Genomic DNA, 12970 nt, shown 5'->3' with positions numbered 1-12970 from the left:
GAACATATTGAAGAAAAGTTCAATGACAGGTGATTAAAAAGAACAAACTGCTCCCTCTGAATATTAAGTATGATAATGATTCCTCATGGACCATCCTTTTGTTTCAGACTAAGGGAGAGATTAGGATTTGTGCTCCATACAAAATACTTTGCTCAGAATAATAAAGTATTCGTCCAATCACTGAGCTGTATCCACACCTAAACTCACATGCTGCGCTCTCATTGGCTGGAGGAAACACACCAGCTCCGCCCACAAACGTCCCGAGTCAACCAGAACAAATCAGTAAAATCCAGTCAGAGGACAGAGTCTGCAGACACAGTCACACATGTACGGAGGCCCAGAAGGGACAAAGAGCAGCTTCACTTTAGGAGAAGACTGAGTTTTATTTTGAAGGGACAAAGGAGCAGCTTCACTTTAGGAGAAGACTGAGTTTTATTTTGAAGGGACAAAGGAGCAGCTTCACTTTAGGAGAAGTCTATGATTATGTTTGCAGCTGCAGATCATTCCTGATGGCCGTCACATTTGGTGACTGAACACTGAGCGACAGGAAACTGTGATGAGCCTTCTCAGTAAATAAAATATCAGACTAATAATCAATACTGACTGGTCAGCTGCAGCTCAGCATGATGAATCCAGAGCAAGTGTAATACGTCACGAGGAGGCCATCTTGTTTTCTTCATTGGATAGCAAACCAACCTCTGCAGCGGGAAAAGGAGTCATGAAGGCTGTTTCGGTAAAGTTAATCATAAAGTCAATTCACATGTGATCTTTTTTCCAACACGTCGTCAGCTCTGACTTTTCACAGCTGAGTAAACATCCTCATTCGTCAGCCCGTCACTGGATCACTTCCTCTGTGAAGAATGTTGATGGTTTCAATAATTCAACAAGAAAACTTTTTTATCTTTGAAGCCTCCTGCACCGATTTCTGACCAAGCACTTTCCTGCTCTAAGTCAGACGGACACATTCTTCAGACACCGTACGACCTCTTTCTTTGAACAACTTCCCCTGACCTCCTCTTACCTCGCCAGCAAGGGCCGGCTTGACATAATGTAAATCCTGGCTGGTAAGCTGATGAAAAAGGAGGCTAACAGGAGGGGAAGAGGCGCGTGCAGTTAGCCTGTGTGTACTTGAATATTAGCTCTGACAGAGCGGCCCCGAGGACGCAGCTGCTGAAACCACATAAAACAAAGCTGCTGAGAGGAGTGCGAGGATCCGGGGACGCAGCGCTGAGTGTTAGCGAGAGGAACAAATGATTTTAGTCTGTCAGGGAATTCAGCAGAGGATACGTTTGATCTGGAGTTTGTGATTGCTTTTGCCATTGGAATTCCTTATTCTGTCAGAGATGTGAAGTGGGAGAGAAAAGCGCCTCAGGCTGTGGAATCCAGCAACAAGAGGTGGAGATCAGACTGGCACAGAGCGGGCTTTAACGGCACCTTCATTTATTGATGGAGATAACCGAGAGCCAGAGCTGAGAGACACGTTTCAGGATTATAAATCTAAGTATTGTTTGTAATGAGAGAACAGGTTTTAATAAACAGAGACAGACCATGAGCTGATTTAAAAAAACAAGTTGGGCTTGTTTCAGAGCCAACATCCTCACACAGCCTGACACATCTGGAGCTTCATCAGAGTAAATAAAGCTGCAGCAGTATTTAACTTCAGACCCGTGTCCACCTGGAGCGAAGGCGTCTTTCTTTCATACACAGCGCCCAGCCTTTTATTCTGAAAAATCTTTCAACCTTTCAGAGAGGCGCTGTCGATGTCACCGCACATTTTCCAGTTTTGTGATATTCCTCAAATGGTTGTCTTTGATCTTAAATAAAGACATGCAGTAAAACATCACGGAGCAGTGACGGTCATACAGCGTTTGTCAACAGACTGTTGTCATGGAGACAGGACGGCCGTGCAGAGGTGGACACTTTGATCACTGGGTCATGTGATCCACTTCATGACGTGAGACAGCGATCACGTTTACAACAGTATCAAGGTGAAAGATGAATCAGACGTACCTTCTCCTGTAGGAGTCTGTGAAGTAAAAACAGAGATCCATCAGACATGGCTGCAAAGAGCTCCAGCACCACGCTGAAAACACTTTTATTTAAACTCATTAGCACATTTCTATTTGTTTCATTTGAAACACATTTAGAGTTCAGACTCTAAAATGAGGGATTTCTCTGGCTTTGATAACTTATGGAAATATCTGAGGTGATGTAAGAAGTCAACTAAAAAAAATGGGTATAACATCAGTTTAGTCAATGATTAATTCATTTAGATATTTGAATGTAAACAATGTCATAAGAAGGGGGAACAACCAATAGGAAGCTCTGAAATCTAAAACTCAGGACCCACTGGAAGCCAGGATGTGACCTGTTTATACTCAGCTGAAGGCCATCGAACAGCAGCATTAAAAACTGAGCCGAGCTGCAGAGACGTCTCTTACAGCGAGCGCTGCCTTCTCCTGCGTCTGTTTGACAAACTCTTTGTTTTCCCAACACTCGGACTCACACACCCCTCTCTCTCTCTCTCGTTCAGAACATGTACGACTCCTTCATGAAAATAACACAGACTGCGTCGTGGTAGGAAGTATCATCAAGTGTTTTCTTTGGAGATGAAATCTTCTTCTTCTGTGGTTTTCCATTCAGCGGAGGTCTCAAGTTGCCCTGGTAAAAACCGTGGTCGTTCCCCCTCTGACCTCCCTCCCTCCTGATGACAGCCCGTCACATCCACAGCTCGCTGCATTACTGCCTTATTATCCCACATGAGACGGGCTAACAAGGCTGCATCCCTCCTCCAGCTCACCGTGTCAGAGCGGATGATGGATAGTCACTGGTCCTCATTCATTTCTATTAGACTCATCTAAAAATCCCCTCTACAGCTCAGCCGCTCATTCTCAGGCTGAAAGACACACATTCATTTAGGAATCAATTTCAGGAGCTTCTGCTCAAACTGGCACTTGACGAGTGTGTCTGTCTCCATTTGTTTCTGCCTGCTGATGATCCCACACCACAAACACTGTGTGAATATGAGCGAGGCAGAATAATCCAGAGTTTAAAGCAGGCGGGCCATTCAACCTTCAGACCAGCTAACAGCAATAAAAAACCCTTCATAAGCCACGAAAGATTCTAGCTGAGAGTGTCCGTCAATGTCTTCACATATTCATCCAAATCACCTTGCGCTTCCAGAAACGCAGACATTTCTTTGCATGTGTGGCCCCTGAGGGACCAATGTATTATTAAGGCGTCTCCTCTCATTTCAATAGGGCCACCTCCCCGCCAAGAGCCAGCACCGAGGCCTCCGTGTCAACGCTGCTTAATATTAACTACGGCCCTCTGAATAATCCTCCTCCCCAGAAACTGAGGTCAGCACAGCCACAAAGACGTGGAGGACAGGGACACGGCTCAGCTCCTCTAACGAGACGCTCAGCAGTGTCCTTTGTTCTTGTTGTCTGAGGGACATTTCAGCTTTTTAAAGGTGGAGAATTCTGGAAGAATTAAATCTTTCTGGGTCTGATTTCTCCTCTCTGCAGAAAACTGGTCCAACATTCAAACTGTAAAGTCACAGTTCACTTTCATCTGGTCTTTAGTAACAGAGCTGCAGGAAAGCCTTCACATTCATGTGGGAGCTTGTGCATCAAGGAAGTGTCCTGCTTCCTGTCAGGAAGTATTTCAAACATTCGACTGATTATTTCTGAGCTATGTCCATTTTTAAATTCTGCTCAAAGATGGAGTCAGCAACTTGTCCCTTCAAAATAAAATACAGCTTTCTCTTAAAGTGAAGCTGCTGGGCCTCCGTACATGTGTGAACATGTGGGAGAAATACGAGTATGAATATAAGACCACGCTCCAGCATGCATTACTTCTCTGAGTATTTAAAAGGCTGTAATTCTGGACCCTCGCTCTCAGGCTCTGATGTCTCTGAATCATCCAAGAAACAGAAACAAGACTGAAGAAAAGAGTGACAATAAAAACCTTCATGCAGCTACACTTAAAAGGTTGCGTTGGATGTCGCTGAGGACGGGAGAGCCGGCCAATCACCAGCCAAGCCTTCAGTGTCATGAACTAATACAGCATGCATATTCATGATATGTTCCCATGCAAAATAACATCTGCTTCCCAACAACATGCCATCTGTCTGAGGGACTATTAACGGCTCATCACGGTGAGGAAACAACAACACTCAGAACACTATTGTGCAGGTGAGTCTCTGTGATATTTCATGCAGGCAGAGTCTGCACTGTCATTTACATTGATCACACACACACACACACACACACACACACACACACACACACACACACACACAGAGCAGAGAGAGACTCTGTTTAGTTTGCAAAGACGTCGACATCATTAGGAAGTTCTGTATCATGTCCACACCAACAAACTCTGAGCTTTAAATGCTGGGAGGAGGAGCAGGAGGAGGAGGGGTGAGTCATGGATCAGAGCAGCAGCTGAGGGAGGTCAGCAGCAGAACCTGGCTGCTCCTGGGTCCTCGCCGTCTCCTCTCTCTGGAGCTTTGAGTCTGAAGGTCCTCATTAACACCTCCCATCGCTCTGCCCTCTCCTCCTTCTCTGAGGACTCACAGCTCTGAACGTATGCTGGGACGCTCCAGGTGTCATGCAGCAGGTGTCTGCTGACGGCTCACGGATTCTGATTAGAAGCCACGGTGAGATCTAATTCTTCTGCTGATGTGTCCGTAACTGTCTATGAGTCCAGTGCTTTCTGGAGTAAACAAAGTGTAAAGAGCACATAGGCCTCAACAAACAAACACCTGCTCGATAATTCAGACCATCACACTTCAGGACTCTGATGTGCTCAACAACACACACCGATCTGTGTTTAAACAACCCTGATGGTATTTTAGGTAGAGAAGCACTGGAGGGATTTCATCCCTTCTGCTGATTCTCGTCCTGTTATTTCAGGTTGTTGTGATTCTAAACGGCTGCACGGTGCACAGCGAGGGAACACCTGAACCTGAGGGGCAGCCATCTTTGATCAGGCACAACAAAAAGGTCAGCTGTGTATTTAGAACCTTTCTTTCTCAAATCTTGACATGAAAGTGGATTTTTTTTGGAGGATGGTATCCCGCTGTGGTCGGGCAGAGAGAACACGTTCTCCTGGAGGGGAGTTCATCTCTGCTGGCTGTTTCAAAGAGCAGAGAACAAAGCAGCTCTGTGTGTAAAGGCCGGCTGCTCGCTCACTGTTTGTGTCTCCATTTTTAACCCCCTCCTCCTCCATCGCTGTGGAAGACAAGGCTTCAGCGCAGACTGAACACTATTATTTCATAGCCTGTGAAAACAGATGTGAACGCAGCGTACATTTGAAGCAGGAATCATAAATAGGTAAATGTTCTTCTCTTGTAATCAGAGTGAAGAAAGTTGACACACCTTGTTCACAAAGTCTTACTTTGTGTGCCTCAGGACTTCACCAAAGAGTACACAAGAACACAGACATCAAACATTCACGTCCTGATGCAACGCTGCGTTCATGTTTCTCCCCACGGTGAAAACGGCCTCCTCAGCTTCATTATCCTTCCTCCTATTAAAGACTTCAACTTTATAAATCCAGCTTTCTCTTCAGACGAGGGGGGGGGGGTGTTTTCTTTGCAAGCTGCTTCAACAGGCGGGAAGTGCAGCATCATTTTTCCACTGCAGTTAATAGGGAGGCCCTGATGCTGAGGCAGCGCGCGGTGCCAGCTCCGTGGACGCTTCTGGCACCTTCACACTCTTTCTGGAAAGACTTAACAGACTTTGGTTGCATGTCTTGGCTCGGAGATCTGAGCTGGAGTCAGTCTCCCCTGACGTAATCCTTTAAGAAATGGCTCTCCTCGCTGGCTGCGAACCACGCCGCCTCTCCGCAACATAAAGGGAGTCTTGCTGTGATTATCAGCACGGTTAATAACCTCGCCGCCGAGCCAAAGTTTGTAGAAAAAAACCCCACTGGGCTCTCTTCTCCAGCTCTGCATTAGAGGCCATTTATGCAAAGCGTAGCTCGGCCTGTCAGCGGCTAATCATTACAAGGATGATCGATGGTGTTTATTTTCTGATGATGGAACGCAACCCCCTGCCTGATGATAATTGGAATAAAAAGGACAGATCAAGCCGGCGCAGTTATTAAATTATCAGAGCATAATTTGCATTAATGCCTGCGTTTGGGCCGCAGAGCTGTAAGGGGGGATGGAGGTTTGACAGAGGCCCAGCGCCGGCTTGTTAGGAAGGGGGGGTCCACCTTGAAGTGATAACCGTGCCCTTGGCCCCCCGCAGACACTCCCAACAGCATGATGACACAGTGACAGCGGTCACATGACGGAGGCAGACAGCTGATTCACTGTCAGACAGCCATCGCTGATGAAGACACGTCTGATGACTGAATCTGGCTGGATTGACTTTTGTCCTTGTTGAACTCGTTTCATCACTTCATCAAATGTCAAACAAGAGACGGAAGCGACACTTTGTTTGTGTGAATGGAGAGAAAACCGATCTGAAATAGTTTGGAATTCTTCTGTGGAGCTCAGCGAGCTCTGAGTTGATGGAGAGTCTGTTGGAGAAATAATTGAAATGTCTGAAAGAGAGACAGCAGAGAAGAAGCATCAGATGGAGTCGACTGATGTTCATTACACGAGCTGAGGAGCCCTCCATGGTTCTTTAAGTGTTTGAACGGGTGTCACGGGAGCAGGCACTTCTGGTTTGGAGCCAAGTGGAAAAGAAAAGAAAGAGCTGAGGAAAAAGGAGGGCAGCAGCTAATGGGGCTGGGCTGCTTTAAAGTGCAGCGCGGCTGTTTGCCCTGTTTCACAGCACACAGACGCTTCAGACGGACACACACATGATGCTCGGCCACAGGAGACAATGAGTGAAAAGCTCTCATCACAAAACTATTATCTTCAAACACAAGACACTAACTCACTTTTAATGTTGTTTCACGACTTCCTGAAACACACACACACACACACACACTCTTTAAACTCGGACTTATTCTGTGCTCTCCGGTTGTTCTGAAGAAAAACTAACTGTGAAAACATCAGTACTCAGCTAAACAAACTGTGAACACCCCCCCCCCCATTATCACAAAGTGTAATCTGAAGCAGATGTGTATCCAGAGCTTAGATCTCATCTTCCTCTTCTTGAAAAAAAATCTAAATCAGTCTGATGCATTGTGTCAAACTCAAAGAATGGGAAAGAAGGATTTGAAGAGGAAACATGCCAGCACATCTGGACAGCTGTGCAGCAAATTAACACCACAGGGTTTCAAAACAAAGATGAGGAAAACAGAACAGCTGCAGACTCTCATTTCATGGATGTGATGAAAGTTGTGGAATAAATGAGAATAAAGGAGGTTACGAGGAGCCGAAAGCACCAAAGAATCAAGCGTTTAAAAAACCATCCTCCCACGGAAGAATAAAAGAAGTTTGGTTCAATTGACTGCTGGGCTTCTGGGAAATGTAGTTACTCTACAGAGTGAGTTAAAAAGAGTCTAAAAGGCCTGTAGATGCATGTTCCACTCCTCACTGTCAAACAGGTGCTGTTACTGTCAGCAGCTCTGAAGCGCCCTCTACTGGTGACAAGAGGAACAGATTGTACTGTGCACGCTCCTGAACTGAAGCTGTAACAAGCAGGAGAGAAGGAACATGTCATTTCATGCTGCTGCAATCCTTTCAGGGCAACTTCACTGAATGTTTGTTTGTCATCCATCTTTTAAAATGTCACCAAGTTTGACTGAAACCTGCAGTGTTGGAGTAGAGACCACAGTACCAAAGACCAGAGGGCTCGGATCCAGAGCGTGGGTCATGAGAGGGCCTGAAGAAAACTAATCATCTGAAGCATTTATGATTTGAAACACAGTTTAGACACGGTAGAAAAAAGCAGGTAAGCATCTTTACATCTCTGTTCCAGACATTTCTGTTTGTCTCATGCATCTGCTTTCATTCAGCAGAAAATCTGACTGAAAGGACTTCATGAAGGAGGCGTTAAAGGAGCAGTTCAATCGTCCAGTTTAGTGAAAGTGTGAAGTTTGGACACAGTGCGAGTGTCGCTGCAGCTCGGCGGGCTGCAGTGCGGCTGAATCCTGTTCTGTTAAATAGTCATGATGAATAATAAAGGCGTGAGCTGCCGGGCACATCTCCCCTCCTGGGCGGACATTTAGTGTCAACCTGACAGGTCTCAGTGCGGCTCGGGGACGAGGGGGGGATGAAGTTGTCTCCATATTAAGCAGGCAGATTAGACCTGTTAAACGGAGGGCAGCGTGGAGAGGGGCTGCACGTGGACCTCCGGGGTCTGAATCTAAGGTGAGTCTGGGCCGAGCTGCAGGGGTGGGGGGAGGGGGCGAGTCAACCAGGCCTCTGGCCCGCCTCCACTACACCTCACGTCTTCAGCATCCACAAACTGAAACTGACCCTGCGCTTCTGCCAGCCTCCGTCGCAGCTAAGCCCGGCCCTTCCCATCATGCACAGGGGCTGCAACGAGCTCCCATGAGCCCCGGCTCGCTCCCTGCCATCTGCCGTGATTTATAGAAAACGGCCGATGATTTATGGGCCAGTCATCTCACAATGAAGTTGTTCTCTTTCATTTAGGCGACCTTCCGACCCAGCCGCCACTCCCAGCCAGGTTGGGGAAATGTGCGCTAATCATACACTATGAGGGCTTTTAAACAGGAGGAGCTGGGCGGGTGGAGCTGCAGGGGGGGGGGAACAAATAGAGGGACTTTAATGAAATTAATTTTCCACAGCATGTGCATACTGATGAAAGAGGCAGAGCTCTGTAATGACGCACAGGCCACCGCAGAGAGAAGCTAACGAAACCGTTTGAAGGTCTGGACGACTTGGAGGGTGACACCTCCACGCCCTGCAATGATCCACCAATGAAACGGCCCATTAGGAGCCGCTGAGCTGAGCTCGTGTTTAAAGATTTATACAGTGTGAAGAGGAGTCTGTAAATCAAACAGTGTGGCTCACATTCACACGCTCATCTATAGTCATCAATACTCTGATCAAAGCAGCTCTGACACGACGACTGACCTCAAACATCTCAACATTCATCAGTATGAACACTGATGGTAGAGGCTGCTGCAGAGTAAAGAGTCCATCAGTATTAACTCATCCATTCACACACATTCACACACTGATGGTAGAGGCTGCTGCAGAGTCCATCAGTATTAACTCATCCATTCACACACATTCACACACTGATGGTAGAGGCTGCTGCAGAGTCCATCAGTATTAACTCATCCATTCATACACTGATTTTTTTAAAATGTGGGCCAGACGTGATAGTCTCCTCCCTCTTCTTGTTAGACTTTAGTTGACTCCCCCTTTCATGAAGTTTATTATGTTCCTTGAATTTTCCAGTTAATGTTCGTCATAAAGAAGTAAAAGCGTTTTTGGGGATGTTGTGGTTGAGTTCTGACCCGAGCAGACACAAGGGGAACATTTAGAGAACCTGTGTGTTGAATGAAACTGTACCTCTCTGTACCTGCCAGCAGATGAGTGTGAACCCTGAGCTGTCACTGTGGCTCTGACTCTCTCTCTTAAAAGGAGTCCAGGAAGTTCTCGCCCTGTAGGAACAAACAGAGTCACAGGTTTGATCTTCAGTGGGCACATTGTTCTGCTGAAGTGTCCTCGAGCAGCAGACACACGGAAGAGCTTTGACCTTAAAAGGAGATGATCTCAACCAAACATTAAACGTATGAAAATGACTGTCCTGTCTTTATACGACTGACGAGTAAAGTCCTCTCGTATAACATCTGCACAAGCAGAGAATTGCTGGATTATAAGCATGGAAACAGCTCCCTCTGGTGGTTGTTTTTCATTGTTCTCTTCACACAGACTTCACACTTCTCTCAGACCGCTAACAGGAACTCTCATTGAAGCTCCCTAAGAAGACACATCAAGGACTTCTTTAATTTGCATTTAAACTTAAAATAACTTAAGAGCAATAATTAAAGTCCTTTTACCTGCATGTAAGCAAATATCGTGTGATACTTCTATAAACCCCTCTATTTCAGCACTGCTCACAACAGGCTGTTTCTGCGTCTGTAGCTTTAAATATGTAAATGAGCTGTGTCTGGCAGAAGACAGAGAGGATGGACACGTCTCATCCTTGGGGGGTTTGGAGACAGCCTACAGACACACAGTAGAGGATTTTACATCTTATGTGACCTGAAAGGAACCTTTGCAAATGTCTTCAGGATGTAAGACAGGAAGAAGAGAAAGCTTCGACACAGTTACATGTAATGACTGTAAAAAAGACAAAGACAAGCGAGTAGAAGTCAGATAGTTTATTTCAAGTTCTATCACAGGTGGAAGAGAACCAAACATGTAAATATATATATATACAGTCATACACAGGGAAGTAAAACATAAATATTGTATAGTATGAAATAAAACTAATGAACTAGAAAACAAACAGGAGCCATGCACTGGAAGTGGTTTCAATGGAAAGTATCTCCCTGCAGCATATTTACAGCCCTTCTTCATCTCTTCTTCACGACTTGGTTTTCACGTTTAGTCCGACTTCAGAAGCAGTGTACATCGTGTTAGTAAAGGTTAGTATTGCCAGAAATCTTTACCCAAAGGCACACATTCAGGAAATCAAGAGGACGATTGTTGAGACGGACGCATGCAGACGCAGTTCAGAAGTTAGACTGTACAAAAAGTAAAGGGAGTAGACTCTGAGTGGCCTAAACTGCAGAAGGCTCGATCGACCAGACGACGTGCTCGTCGGTTGTGGAGGAAACATTCAGCCCAGAGTTCCAACTTCTCTCCATTTGTCTCACACGCTGAGAAAAGTGACAACGGGCACAGGTGCAGCACATTTAACAGTCCGAGTTTGCAAATAAAATAAGGCCTGGGAATCTTTCAGCGACAGCATCCTTCACTTTGTTGTTTCAAATGTCCGTTCAAGAGCAACATCAACCGCTTGGGAAATCATGCTCAGCTAGTTAGACGGGCGCTGCAGCTGCTTAGCTTAGCATAATATCTGGACAGAAGAGGTGTGAGGACATATCAGTAAAGCAGAGTGTTACTTCATGTACTTTGTTTCTTCCCTGACACAAGGTGTTTATTCTTTTGGCCGGATTGCACAAAAAGTAATTTTACAATGTCATATGTTAGAGGGACTGCATCTAAAACCTGTGAGAGTTTGATGCATGTGGCAGTCTGATCCTTCTTCTAAAACTTTAGCGAAGTCCTTTATCGTGACGTGTGATATCACCCCTGCTGTTTGCAAAGCCTCATTATGGTGAAAACATTACAGACAGACTCCGAACGAGGCTAGCAGTTTCCCTTTGTTTCCAGTCTTTATGCTAAGCTAAGCTAACCAGCAGTCTCTAGCTCTGCAAGAAAACTTGTTTCCCAAAATGTCTGATGTGACTCTCTATCGCGTTTGTCTGAACTCGCCTTGTGTGCCGGATGGGCGCAGTTCAACCAATCAGAGGACTCTAAATATGTTCAGTCGTTTAGTTTCTGCGTTTTATCATCGTTAACTGCAGTCAAACCTTTCTGTTGTGATACAGTAAAAACGGAGTAAATAGGCGCGTTAGTTAGTATTTGGATAAGCAGCAGTAACATTTTGTTTCGATATACTTCAAAATGAAAACACGTCTGTACATTGACCAGCGAGCGTGTCTCAACGGAGGAACACAATGGAAGTTTACAGTGCATCGACGGGGAAACCCAAACTGGATTTCTGAGAGTTTATTGCTTCAACAATCGCCTTCATGCTTTTCGTTTTAAGAGCTGGCACTTTTAGAGTTCATCGTTCAGCACTGTCGCTGGCTTTAAAGGAGATCTATTAAACCTGCTTTCACCATGAATGACGTCAGTGCAGGACACCTGCTGAGTGGTGTTGTGAGATGGGAAGCTCTTTATTCAACTTAAACTGGCGTCAATAAATTCCCTCATTCTGCATCTTCACTTAAGCTTTTGTCTCTCCAGCAGGATCTGAACGAGTCTATCCAAGTACTCGTGGTTCAGAGCAGCAGGAAACCACGCCACTGTGTGCTGTGTGAAAGAAAACTTTGCCCACATTTACTAAGGATGTCCAACATGTTTGTATTTAAAAAGGATCAGCAGAATAGATCTCCTTTAAGTCTATGCTAATCATTCAGATTGTCAGTCTTTCTGTCAGATTCATGTATTGCTCTTTAGTTTAATATTTCACATTTTTAAAAGCCTCAGAGTCACTTACATTCAATTTAAGACGGGCTGAGAGAGCGGACGAGTTCAACTGTTCGAGCATCTCTTTAAAACAAGAACACGCCATCGACAGTTTGTAAGCTGAAGAATAATTAACCTCAGATTTTCACTTCTCATAAATTAAACACTGACACTATTTATTTGGACATTTTAAGTGTAACATAAATAAACTACAGTATTTGGGAGTAAAACTACAAATCCCAGTAGTCATGCCTTTACAGTTAGTGTTGGACAGCAGACGTTTCAGTTTGTTCGCGTCCTCAGCTGTCAGACATTAGTTTGACTTCATATATATAGAAGATATATAAATGAGACATGAGCTCTGTGCAGCACATCAGCTTCACTGAACACTTTAAACAATCTCAGATTGTTTCAGATTAGAGGAGTTCTGCCTCTTCAAAAAGGAAGTCTTTGAAGAGGCATGGTTCAAACTAACTAATGCACATTGGATCAGTACTGTTAGCGTTCCTGCCTAGCATTAGCTCCTTCTGCCTGACTCTGGAGGCAACTTAAAGGCAGAGATGGTACTTTAAAAACATCTATGGGGATTATTTAGGTGTAAAATAAAATGAGCTCCTTTTTCCCTTAAATTAAGATGGACTTCTTTTTTTTTGCTAACCTCTGAGGGCCTTACCTATGCGACTGAGCCCCCTAAAGCTTTGCCCTTCATCCCCTCTTATAAGAGGACTTAATTATCACTGTAAAAATAACGTTATGATCCTGAGATAAATAAGACAAGACCTTGAGAACACATTGAAATTAATTAGTTATAACAGGATATAACAG

The sequence above is a fragment of the Symphodus melops genome (genome assembly GCF_947650265.1).
Source record: "Symphodus melops genome assembly, chromosome: 23".
Lineage (NCBI taxonomy): Eukaryota > Metazoa > Chordata > Actinopteri > Labriformes > Labridae > Symphodus > Symphodus melops.
This window is presented reverse-complemented; position numbering follows the sequence as displayed.